This window comes from Arachis ipaensis, chromosome B8 (assembly GCF_059453495.1).
Source record: "Arachis ipaensis isolate K30076 ecotype BB chromosome B8, ASM5945349v1, whole genome shotgun sequence".
Classification (NCBI taxonomy): domain Eukaryota; kingdom Viridiplantae; phylum Streptophyta; class Magnoliopsida; order Fabales; family Fabaceae; genus Arachis; species Arachis ipaensis.
In genome coordinates, this window is record NC_142443.1 from 88254803 (window position 1) to 88267707 (window position 12905).

The 12905-nt window shown below is 36.1% G+C and overlaps 2 non-coding genes across 2 annotated transcripts; both read left to right on the forward strand.

Annotated features, from left to right (window-relative positions):
- The first annotated feature begins 823 nt into the window (after nt 1-823).
- Nucleotides 824-931, forward strand: LOC148548751 (small nucleolar RNA R71). The gene has a single exon (XR_015897671.1). It is a non-coding gene; the product is annotated as a small nucleolar RNA R71 (small nucleolar RNA).
- Nucleotides 932-11712: 10781 nt separating this feature from the next.
- On the forward strand, nt 11713-11820 carry LOC148548752 (small nucleolar RNA R71). Its single transcript, XR_015897886.1, has one exon. It is a non-coding gene; the product is annotated as a small nucleolar RNA R71 (small nucleolar RNA).
- The last annotated feature ends 1085 nt before the right edge of the window (nt 11821-12905 follow it).

Consider the following 12905-nt stretch of genomic DNA (forward strand, 5'->3'; position numbering starts at 1 on the left):
GTTCCAGGAGGTCTTTCTCACTGGGATTCACATCCTCTCCCTCCCTTGTAGGTTCAGCCATGATGGTTAAATCAATGGCCTTGCACTCTCTTTTTGGATTTTCTTCTGTATTGCTTGGGAGAGTACTAGGAGGAGTTTCAGTGACTCTTTTACTCAACTGGCCCACTTGTGCCTCCAAATTTCTAATGGATGACCTTGTTTCATTCATGAAACTTAAAGTGGCCTTAGATAGATCAGAGACTATATTTGCTAAGCTAGATGGATTCTGCTCAGAATTCTCTGTCTGTTGCTGAGTGGATGATGGAAAACGTTTGCTATTGCTAAACGTATTTCTTCCACCATTATTAAAGCCTTGTTGAGACTTTTGTTGATCCTTCCATGAGAAATTTGGATGATTTCTCCATGAAGGATTATAGGTGTTTCCATAGGGTTCACCCATGTAATTCACCTCTGCTATTGTAGGGTTCTTAGGATCATAAGCTTCTTCTTCAGAAGATGCCTCTTTAGTACTGTTGGATGATTCCTTTAGTCCATTCAGACTCTGAGAGATCATATTGACTTGCTGAGTCAATATTTTATTCTGAGCCAATATGGCATTCAGAGTATCAATTTCAAGAACTCTCTTCCTCATAGGCGTCCCATTATTCATAGGATTCCTTTCAGAAGTGTACATGAACTGGTTATTTGCAACCATGTCAATGAGTTCTTGAGCTTCTGTAGTCGTTTTCTTTAGATGAATGGATCTACCTACAGAATGGTCCAGTGACATCTTTGATAGCTCAGACAGACCATCATAGAATATATCCAAGATGGTCCATTCCGAAAGCATGTCAGAAGGACACTTTTTGGTCAGTTCCTTGTATCTCTCCCAAGCTTCATAGAGGGATTCACGTTCTTTCTATCTGAAGGTTTGAACATCCACTCTAAGCTTGCTAAGCTTTTGAGGAGGAAAGAACTTGGCTAAGAAAGCCGTGACCAGCTTATCCCAAGAGTTCAGGCTATCTTTAGGTTGAGAGTCTAACCATACTCTAGCTCTGTCTCTTAAAGCAAACGGGAAAATCATAAGCATGTAGACCTCGGGATCAACCACATTAGTCTTAACAGTATCACAGATCTGCAAGAATTCAGTTAAGAACTGAAAAGGATCTTCGGACGGAAGTCCATGAAACTTGCAGTTCTGTTGCATCAGAGAAACTAATTGAGGTTTAAGCTCAAAATTGTTTGCTCCAATGGCAGGGATTGAGATGCTTCTTCCATGTAAATTGGAATTTGGTGCAGTAAAGTCACCAAGCATCTTCCTTGCATTGTTATTATTTTCGGCCATGTCTCCTTCCTTTTCAAAAATTTCGGTCAGATTTTCCACAGAGAGTTGAGCTTTAGCTTCCCTTAGCTTCCTCTTCATAGTCCTTTCAGGTTCAGGATCGGCTTCAACAAGAATGTTTTTATCCTTGTTCCTGCTCATATGAAAAAGAAGAGAACACAAAAGAAAATATGGAATCCTCTATGTCACAGTATAGAGATTCCTTACGCAAGTTTAAGAAGAGAAGAATGTAAGAAGGAGAAGAGGAAAAATTCGAACACAGAGAAGGGGATGGGGTTCGAATTTTTGGGTGGAGGAGAAGTGTTAGTAGATGAATAAATAAATAGAAGGAGGTGAGGAAGAGAAGAATTTGAAAATTTAAATAAATAAAATAAAAATATTTTAAAATTAAAGTTAAAATTTGAAAATTAAAATTGAAATCAAATTAAATTAAAAATTAAAATAATTAGTTAGAAAAAAGGGAATTTTGAAAAAGAGGGAAGGGATTTTCAAAAATTAGAGAGAGAGAATTAGTTAGGTAGTTTTGAAAAAAATAAGAATCAATCAAAAAGTTAAGTGGTTAATTGAAAAAGATTTGAAAATCAAATTTGAAAAGATAAGAAGTTAGAAAAGGTTTTGAAATTGATTTTGAAAAAGATGTGATTGAAATTTATTTTGAAAAAGATTTGAAAAAGAAATTTAAAAAAGATTTGATTTTGAAAATTAAAGTTGATTACTTGACTAACAAGAAACAAAAAGATTTGATTTTAAAATTCAAAGATTGAACCTTTCTTATTAGGCAAGTTACAAACTTAATATTTTTGAATCAATCACATTAATTGTTAGCATTGAATTCGAAAATATGGAATAAAAATAAGAAAAAGATTTTGAAAATCAATTTGAAATTTTCGAAAATATGAAAGAAAAATTGAAAAAGATTTTATTTTTGAAAAATAATTGAAAAAGATAGAATTTTTAATTTGAAAATTTGATTTGAAAAAGTCAACTCAAATTTTCAAAAATTTATGAGTGAAAAAGGGAAAGATATTTTTTTGATTTTTGAATTTTAAATAAAGAAATAAAAAAGGAAAAGATATCTTTTTGATGTTTTTCTCTCTGTTTTTTTCATTAAGCAGCAAGAATGAAACAAAACATGAAGAATTAAGATCAAAACCAAAAATGCATGCAAAAACACTATGAATGTCAAGATGAACACCAAGAACACTTTGAATGTCAAGATGAACACGAAGAACTTATTTTTGAAAAATTTTCAAGAAAAGAAAACATGCAAGACACCAAACTTAAAAATTTTTATTCTTTAGACATTAATAATTCAAGAATGCATATGAAAAACAAGGAAAAACACAAAACAAGAAAATATGAAGATCAAACAAGAAGACTAGCCAAGAATGACTTGAAGATCATGAAGAATGCAATGCATGAAATTTTCAAAAATAAATTTTTAGAAAATTAAAAAGATGCAATTGACACCAAACTTAAAACTTGACTCTAGACTCAAACAAGAAACACAAAATATTTTTGGTTTTATGATTTTATTAATTTTTTTTTATTTTTTCGAAAATTATTTTGAAAAAGAAAATAAAGATTTCAAAAATTTTTAAATAAGAATTCCCGGAATCAAGCAATGTTAGTCTAAAGCTTCAGTCTAAAGAGATTAGACAGGGCAGAACAAGCTTCAGCAGGACATTACATACAACAGCCAAATTGATGGGAATCAACTAGCTCCTGTGATGATAAAAGCATCATCTGAAACACTAGAAATCATTCTTAAAAATTCTGAAGAAAAATATATTTTTGAAAAGATCTATTTTTATTTTTTTCGAAAATAAAGGAAAAATTTTTTTGAAAGATTTTTTTTTTGAAAAATTTTTGAAAATAAAACAAAAAGAAGATTACCTAATCTGAGCAACAAAATGAACCGTCAGTTGTCCAAACTCGAACAATCCCCGGCAACGGTTCCAAAAACTTGGTGCACGAAATTGTGATCATCAATAGCGCCAACAACTTGGTACGCACAATTGTAATCTCAACTATTTATCACAACTTCGCACAACTAACCAGCAAGTGCACTGGGTCGTCCAAGTAATAAACCTTACGTGAGTAAGGGTCGATCCCACGGAGATTGTCGGCCTGAAGCAAGCTATGGTCACCTTGTAAATCTCAGTCAGACGGATTCAAATGGTTATGGTGAAATGATAATAAAAAAGATAAATAAAACGTAAAATAAAGATAGAGGTACTTATGTAATTCTTTGGTGAGAATTTCAGATAAGCGTATAGAGATGCTTTCGTTCCTTCTGAACCTCTGCTTTTCTGCTGTCTTCTTCCAATCATTCCTACTCCTTTCCATGGCAAGCTTTATGTAGGGCATCACCGTTGTCAATGGCTATATCCCATCCTCTCTGTGAAAATGATCCAATGCGCTGTCATTGCATGGCTAATCATCTGTCGATTCTCGATCATACTGGAATAGGATTTACTATCCTTTTGCGTCTGTCACTACGCCCAGCACTGGCGAGTTTGAAGCTCGTCACAGCCATCCCTTCCCAGATCCTACTCGGAATACCACAGACAAGTTTTAGACTTTTCTGATCTCAAGAATGGCCATCCATGGGTTCTAACTTATACCACGAAGATTCCAATATCTCGGACTTGGTCCTCTGTATTAGATATCTAAGAGATACTCATTCTAGCTTGTTTTCATGTAGAACGGAAGTGTTTGTCAGGCACGCGTTCATGGGTGAGAATGATGATGGGCGTCACATAATCATCACATTCATCATGTTCTTGGGTGCGAATGGATATCTTAGAAAAGGAATAAACTTGAATTGAATAGAAAAACAGTAGTACTTTGTATTAATTCATGAGGAACAGCAGAGCTCCACACCTTAATCTATGGAGTGTAGAAACTCTACCGTTGAAAATACATAAGTGATAAGGTCCAGGCATGGCTGAATGGCCAGCCCCCAAACGTGATCTAAAGGTGAAACTAAAGATGTTCCAAAGATGTAAATACAATAGTAAAAAGTCCTATTTATACTAAACTAGTTACTAGGGTTTACAGAAATGAGTAAATGATGCAGAGATCCACTTCTGGGGCCCACTTGGTGTGTGCTTGGGCTGAGCATTGAGCTTTACACGTGTAGAGACTTCTCTTGGAGTTGAACGCCAGTTTGTAACCTGTTTCTGGCGTTTAACTCCACTTTGCAACCTGTTTCTGGCGTTTAACTCCAGAATGCAGCATGGAACTGTCGTTGAACTCCAGTTTGCATCATCTAAACTCAGAAAAAGTATGGACTATTATATATTGATGGAAAGCCTTGGATGTCTACTTTCCAACGCAATTGAGAGCGCACCATTTGGAGTTCTGTAGCTCCAGAAAATCTACTTTGAGTGCAGGGAGGTCAGAATCCAACAGCATCTGCAGTCCTTCTTCAACCTCTGAATCTGATTTTTGCTCAGGTCCCTCAATTTCAACCAGAAAATACCTAAAATCACAGAAAAACACGCAAACTCATAGTAAAGTCCAGAAATATGATTTTTAATTAAAAACTAATAAAAATATACTAAAAACTAACTAAATTATACTAAAAACTATGTAAAAATAATGCCAAAAAGCATATAAATTATCCGCTCATCAATCATCATCAAAAGGTGGATGGTCGTCTACTAATCCTCTGCACAATCATATGTCATCAAAGAGCGTCTCTCAAGTACTTCATCGAGTGGCCACATAATAGCAACATCGTACGGAGGACTTAGGTTAAAGTTTGTAGATAAGCAGGGTGCAGACGTTTGCTGGCCTCACAGTATATACATATAAACAGGTAACGGAGTTCACTATAGACTCAGAAGACTACCTAGAGTGGAATCCTCTTTGCAGAACAGTCATCAACAAACTACGGAATAGTACTCATGCTTCCATCTGAAGGGGGAAGGGAGAGAGAAGTGGTAAGAACTGGGGATTTCTTAGTAGGGCCGGGGTTATTAGTTACGTTCATTAATTCCGTGTTGTTTAGTAGACAAATAATAGAATATAGAGAAGTAGTAAATAGAAGACAGATAAATAGAGAAAATAGAGAAAACAAAAAGCAAAACTCAAACAAAAGAATACAAGAAAACAAAACACAGACACGGAGAATAGAATGAAAACAAAGATGGCATACATTCAAACAACAATCATAATAGAGGAAATGCGCAACCAAATATGATGCATGTCTAGCCCTAGTGCAGGTAATGAGCTCATCTGTCGGTTACATACCCGCTCCCGACGTTACCCAGCAACCTCTGTTTGGATAAGGCTTTCCTGTTGGCAATATCCACTGCAAGCAACCTTTGTCTTGCAGGGCGGCACTTATTAGCTGATATACGCCCAACAGACTCACTGTAAGCAACCTCTGTCTTACAGGATCAACAACATACTCACTGTAAGCAACCTCTGTCTTACAGGAGCAACAACACACTCACTGTAAGCAACCTCTGTCTTACAGGAGCACACTCATCTCGATACCTCTGTAAGCAACCTTTGTCTTACAGCAAAGCATTATAGCAAGGTATCCCAAGAAAGCGTTCTCAGTGGTCATACCACCATCTATCTGACTGCCTCCCTGTAGCAGATTATTACATAATCATTCTCATTATCATCATTCATTAACATTCTCATTATTCATCACCACTTTCACATTCTTATGCAGTACCTCTTTCTTTCTTTGTTCAATCATGCTATACAAACTCTACAGCTTTTACTTTTACAACATCTTAACTCAAACCATTTCTCTTTATCAGATTACTCTTTTTTCTGTATCCCTTTATTCTTCTCTGGTTACTCTGTTCTCTGTGTTTCTTTACTCTGCTTTGATTTTTCTGCTTAACGTATGTATTTAAAGCTTATGTAAATTTCAGTATGAATAGTTAGTCTGCTCCAAGTATAGGTTCATTAAGTCTATACTGAAATAGTTTAACTTTTCATATTATACCTAACCCTAGTCACAACTGAAGGACTAACTATGTTGCCCTAGTTCGTTCACTAATCTCTGTCTGTTTTTCTGTCATTAGAACTTTATAGACTTTTTCTTGATTTTTATCTTTTCTTTAACTTCTTATCATTCCTTTATCTTTGCCTCACTAATATGTTCTTACCACTCCCTAAGTGTTTTATGAAGGTAATTATGAGATTCTGCACTTAAAGTTGTCTTTCTAAAGCTTTTACAGAAAACTGCCTTTTCCGCATTATTTTATTATTATTTATTATTTTATCATTAAATTTTCGAAAATTATCTCACTTTAACTTTTAACCTTTAAAATTCACTTTTTACCACCCGTAATTTTTAATATTTCTACTTTAACCACCCTAACTTTCAGAAATTACAAAATAACCCCTCAAACACCAAAATAATTACAACCTTGACCTTTTTAAGATCTAAAAGGTGTTCTTCATTGTTCTTTACCACACTCAAAGTGTTCTTCATGTTCTTCGTAAATTCTTCAGATTCTTTCTCTGTTTTTACCCGTTTTTCGGTCTTTTCAGCAACCGATTTTTACCATAATTCATAATAAATTATCAGCCACTAAAACCCCATTTTTTCTACATGATTTTAACACAAATTGAACCCCAATTTAAGGGTTAGGGTTTCGTTTTCCAGCAGCCACAAGAACACAAGTTCATAGCTTGAATTTCATCAAATTTCATCAAAATTTCACCAAATTTTCAACAAGAATCACTCATATAAACAATCAATTTCAAGCACAACCAAACCATATCATAATTACACAACTCAACCACAATCAATCAAGATTAAATTCGTCAAACCCTACCTGGTTTTGCTGCTCCTAATTCGGTTAGACTTTCAGGTGGTCCTTAAGCACTTTCTCCTCCTAAATCACATCAAGAACAACTTTAAATCCAAAAACCCTCAACTAACCAAATCTCACTCAGCATGTTAGGAAGTGATTTTTAACCTTATACTTGCTGTAAATTCACGTTTCTTGGCCCTCAAGTCAAGTTAAGCATGATTCCTAAGGAAAAACATTAAGAAAACACATGTTTTGCATGGTTTTCCTTGAAAACCGAATTGAAGAGGGAGGGAGACAGCCATCTCACCTTATTTCCAGCCTTGATATGTTATATGGTTATGTAGAGAAAGAAGAGAGGATCATTTTGGTGAAATCAGAGTTTTGATTTGAGTTTTAGTTCAGAAGAAATCAAGCTTTGAAGATTAAGTGTTCATGAAAGTTTCTCTCTTTTCTCTCTTGTTATTTTCGGCCAAAATGAAGAAATGAGACAGCCTTGGAGTGTCTTGAGGGTGTAGGGTGAGTTTTGATTGGTTGGCTTGAAGGTGGATTAAAATAATATTAAAATATCTCAGGTGTATAACTACTAAAACTAGGTGTATCGGAACATACGTAAAAACATCTCTAAAAGTTCTTTTCTGATCTACTAGCATAAAAGATACTAGTAACATATTTAATATGAGAATAAAACATGTATAATGAGGCCTTAGCATTGCTAAAGTCATCAGAGAGTGCCGGTGCTAAGCTGCACCAGTAAACTGTGAACCTGGTTAAACCGATTTTCTGGTTTTAACTAAAACTGACCAGGTAACCTTATAATATCATTCAAGAAGCTTCTAATACTAATATAATGATAATATTATCCTATTATCTCTCTTCCCTCATGAATCGAGTCCGGCTTGTCAAACTGAGACTATTTACGAAAAATAGAATAAAAACTCTTAACCGATACGGTTCAAAAACTGGGTTTTTTGTGACTATGTTATCGAGCGTGCCTCAGAAAAGGTTCTATCTTAAAGATGACATAATGACAATGAGGATTGAAATGCTTGATGATATAGAAGTGGTTCTTCCTCTACTAATCTTTCGTAGAAATCCGTACTTTCAGAAAAGATCTCACGTACTCGAAAATCAGGGTTGTTACACTTGGCTTTTTCTGCTTGCTTTTTCTTTTTCTTTTTCTTTCTCTCTTTTTTTTTCTTTTATTTTCACCATTTTTTTTGCAAGCCTTGTTTTTCCCTGCTTTTTCTTCCTTCAAGAATCAATTTTATGAATTTTTAGATTATCAATAACATTTCTCCTTTTTCATTATTCTTTCAAGAGCCAATAGTTTTAACATTCATAAACAACAAATTCAAAAGACATATGCACTGTTCAAGCATTCATTTAGAAAACAAAAAGTATTGTCACCACATCAAAATAATTAAACTAATTTCAAGGATTAATTCGAAATCATGTACTTCTTGTTCTTTTGTGGTTAAAACATTTTTCATTCAAGAAAGGTGATAGATTCATAGGACATTCATAGATTTAAGACATAGACACTTAAACACTAATGATCATGTAATAAAGACACAAACTTGAATGAAACATAGAGCATAGAGAATGAAAACAGAAAAAATAAATAGACAAGGCAATTAAGGAACGGGTCCACGTTAGTGAGGGTGGCGTCTTCCTCCTCTTGAAGAACCAATGGTGCTCTTGAGGCCCTCTATGTCTCTTCCTTTCCTTTGTTGCTCCTCCCTCATAGCTCTTTGATCTTCTCTAATTTCGTGGAGGAGGATGGAATGCTCTTGGTGCTCCACCCTTTGTTGTCCCATGTTGGAACTCAATTCTCCTAGGGAGGTGTTGATTTGCTTCCAAAGGTTTTATGGAGGGAAGTGCATCCCTTGAGGCATCTCAGGGATTTCTAGATGAGGAATTTCCTCATGCTCTTGTTGAGGTCCATGAGTGGGCTCTCTTGATTGCTCCATCTTTTTCTCAGTGATGGGCTTGTCCTCTTCAATGAGGATATCACCCTCTCTGATAATTCTAGCTGAATTGGATAGGGTACAGATGACTTTGCCACAACTTCATAGAAGTGGTCTTGATGGACCTTTAAGATAAATCTCTCCATTTCCTATGACTCAGAAGTTGAAGCTTTTGCCTTCCGTTTCCTCTCTCTAGAGGTTTCTCTGGCCTTATGTGCCATAAATGGTTATGGAAAAACAAAAAGCAAGGCTTTTACCACACCAAACTTAGAAGGTTTACTCGTCCTCGAGCAAAAGAAGAAAGAGGGAAGTGGAAGAAGAAAATGGAGGAGATGGAGTTAGGGAAGTGGTTCGGCCAGGGGGTTGGGTGTAGAAGGGAAATGGTTTGAATTGTGAAGAGTATTTGGGGAAGAGATATGGAGGTGATTGGTGAAGGGTTTTTGGGGAAGAGTGTTATGAAAGGTGTGAAGAAGAGAGAGAGAGAGAGTTGAGGTTGGGGGGATCCTGTGGGGTCCACAAATCCTGAGGGGTCAAGGACTTATCATCCCTACTCCATTTAGGCGTGTAAACGCCCTTAGAGTGCTATCCTAGCATTTAACGCCAGACTGCTACTTGTTTCTGGCGTTAAACGCCAAACTGTAGCCTGTTTCTGGCATTTAACGCCAGCTTGATGCTTCTTTCTGGCGTTAAATGCCAGTCTAATGCTTCTTACTGGCGTTTAAACGCCAGTAAGCTTATCCTCCAGGATGTGCTATTTTTAATGCTGTTTTTCATTCTGTTTTTGATTTTTCAGTTGTTTTTGTGGCTTCACATGATCATCAACCTACAAAAAACATAAAATAACAATGAAAAATAAATAGATATAATTAAATAATATTGGGTTACCTCCCAATAAGTGCTTCTTTAATGTCAATAGATTGACAGTGAGCTCTCATGGAGCCTCACAGATAATCAGAGCAGGGTTGGGGCCTCTTAACACCAAACTTAGAGTTTGATTGTGGCTTCCCAACACCAAACTTAGAGTTTGGTTATGGCCTCCAAACACAAAACTTAGAGTTTGAATGTGGGGGTTTTGTTTGACTCTGTATTGAGAGAAGCTTTTCATGCTTCCTCTCCATGGTTACAGAAGGAGAACCTTGAGTCTTAAATATAAGGTAGTCCTCATTTAACTGAAGGACCAACTCTCCTTTGTCAACATCAACAAGAGCTTTTGTTGTGGCTAGGAAGGGTCTGCCAAGGATGATGGATTCATCCTCATCCTTCCCAGTGTCTAGGATTATGAAATTAGTAGGGATGTAAAGGCCTTCAACCTTTACTAGCACGTCCTCTACTAGTCCATAAGCATGTTTCATTGATTTATCTGCCATCTCTAGTGAGATTTTTGCTACTCGTACCTCAAAGATACTCAGTTTCTCCATTACAGAGAGTTGCATGAGGTTTATCCCTGACCCCAGGTCACACAGAGCCTTCACAAAGGTCATGGTGCCTATGGTACAAGGTATGAAGAATTTTCCAGGATCCGGTTTCTTCTGAGGTAATGTCTGCCTCATTAATGCATTCAGTTACTTGGTGAACAAGGGGGTTCATCCTCTCAATTCTCATTACCAAATAACTTGGCATTCGGCTTCATGATTGCTCCTAGATATTTAGCATCTTGCTCTTCAGTGATGTCTTCGTCCTCTTCAGAGGAAGAATATTCATCAAAGCTCATAAATGGCAGAAGAAAGTTCAATGGAATCTCTATGGTCTCTGTATGAGCCTCAGATTCCTTTGGTTCCTCAAAGGGAAACTCCTTTCTGTCCAGAGGACGTCCCATGAGGCTTTTCTCACTGGGACTCACGTCCTCCTTACTCTCTCCAGGTTCGGCCATGTTGATCATGATTATGGCCTTGCACTCTCTCTTATGATTTTCTTCTGTATTGCTTGGGAGAGTACTAGGAGGAGTTTCAGTAATCTTCTTACCCAGCTGACCCACCTGTACCTCCAAATTTCTAATGGAGGACCTTGTTTCATTGATGAAACTTGGTGTCGTCTTGGATAGATCAGAGACTACGGTTGCCAGGCCAAAATGGCTCTGTTCAGAATTTTCTGTCTATTGCTGAGAAGATGATGGAAAAGGCTTGCTATTGCTAAACCTATTTCTTCCACCATTATTGTTAAAGCCTTGTTCAGGCTTCTGTTGGTCCTTCCATGAGAAATTTGGATGATTTCTCCATGAAGGATTAAAGGTGTTTCCATAGGGCTGTCCCATGTAATTCACCTCTGCCATTGCAGGGTTCTCAGGATTATAAGCTTCTTATTCAGAAGATGCTTCTTTAGTACTGTTGGATGCAGCTTGCAATCTATTCAGACTCTAAGAAATCATATTGACTTGCTGAGTCAATATTTTGTTCTGAGCCAATATGGCATTCAGAGTATCAATTTCATGAACTCCCTTCTTCTGAGGCATCCCATTCTTCACAGGACTCCTCTCAGAGGTGTACGTGAATTGGTTATTTGCAACCATTTCAATGAGTTCCTGAGCTTCTGCAGGGGTTTTTAGATGAAGAGATCCTCCTGCAGAATGGTCCAATGACATTTTTGACAACTCAGACAGGCCATCATAGAATATACATATGATGCTCTATTCTGGAAGCATGTCAGTAGGACACCTTTTGATCAATTGCTTATATCTTTCCCAAGCTTCATAGAGGAACTCACCTTCCTTCTGTCTGAAGGTTTGGATTTCCACTCTAAGCATGCTCATCTTTTGAGGTGGAAAGAATTTGGCCAGGAAAGTACTGACCAGCTTTTCCCAAGAGTTCATGCTTTTCTTAGGTTGTGAATCCAACCATGTTCTAGCTCTGTCTCTTACAGCAAAAGGGAAAAGCATAAGCTTGTAGACCTCGGGATCAACTCCATTGGTCTTGACAGTGTCAAGATTTGCAAGAATTCAGCTAAGAACTGATGAGGATCTTCCAATGGAAGTCCATGAAACTTGCAATTCTGTTGCATTAGAGAAACTAATTGAGGCTTAAGCTCAAAGTTGTTTGCTCCAATTGCAAGAATTGAGATGCTTCTTCCATAGAAGTTAGAAGAGGGTGTAATAAAGTCACCAAGCATCTTCCTTGCATCTCTACCATTGTTATTGGGTTCGGCCATGTCTCCTTCTTTTCCGAAAATTTCTGTCAGGTCCTCTCCAGAGGGTTGTGCTTTAGATTCTCTTAGTTTCCTCTTAAGAGTCCTTTCAGGTGCAGGATCAGCTTCAATAAGAATGTCTTTATCCCTGTTCCTGCTCATATGAAAAAGAAGAGAACAGTAAAGAAGAGGAATCCTCTATGTCACAGTATAGAGATTCCTTTATGTGAGTAGAAGAAGAGAAGAATAGAAGAAGGAAAATATTTTTTCGAAAATAATTAAAAAGAAAAGGAAAATATTTTTGTTTTTTTATTTAAAAAAAATTCAGTTATAATTCAAAAATTAAAAAGAGAAACAAAATTAAAATTAAAATTTGAAACAAAATGTATTAATTAAATAAAAAGAGATTTTTTTTTTGAAAAAGTTGTTAGTGATTTTCGAAAATTGGAGAGAGAAAAGTAGTTAGGTGGTTTTGAAAAAGATATGATTGAAATAGAAAACTTTTAAAATCAAACAAAAAGTTAAGTAGTTAATTGAAAAAGATTTGAAAATCAAATTTGAAAGGATAAGAAGTTAGAAAAGATTTTGAAAATTGATTTTTTGAAAAAGATATAATTTGAAATTTAATTTGAAAAATATTTGAAAAGGAAATTTAAAAAGATTTGATTTTTGAAATTAAAGTTGATTACTTGACTAACAAGAAACTAA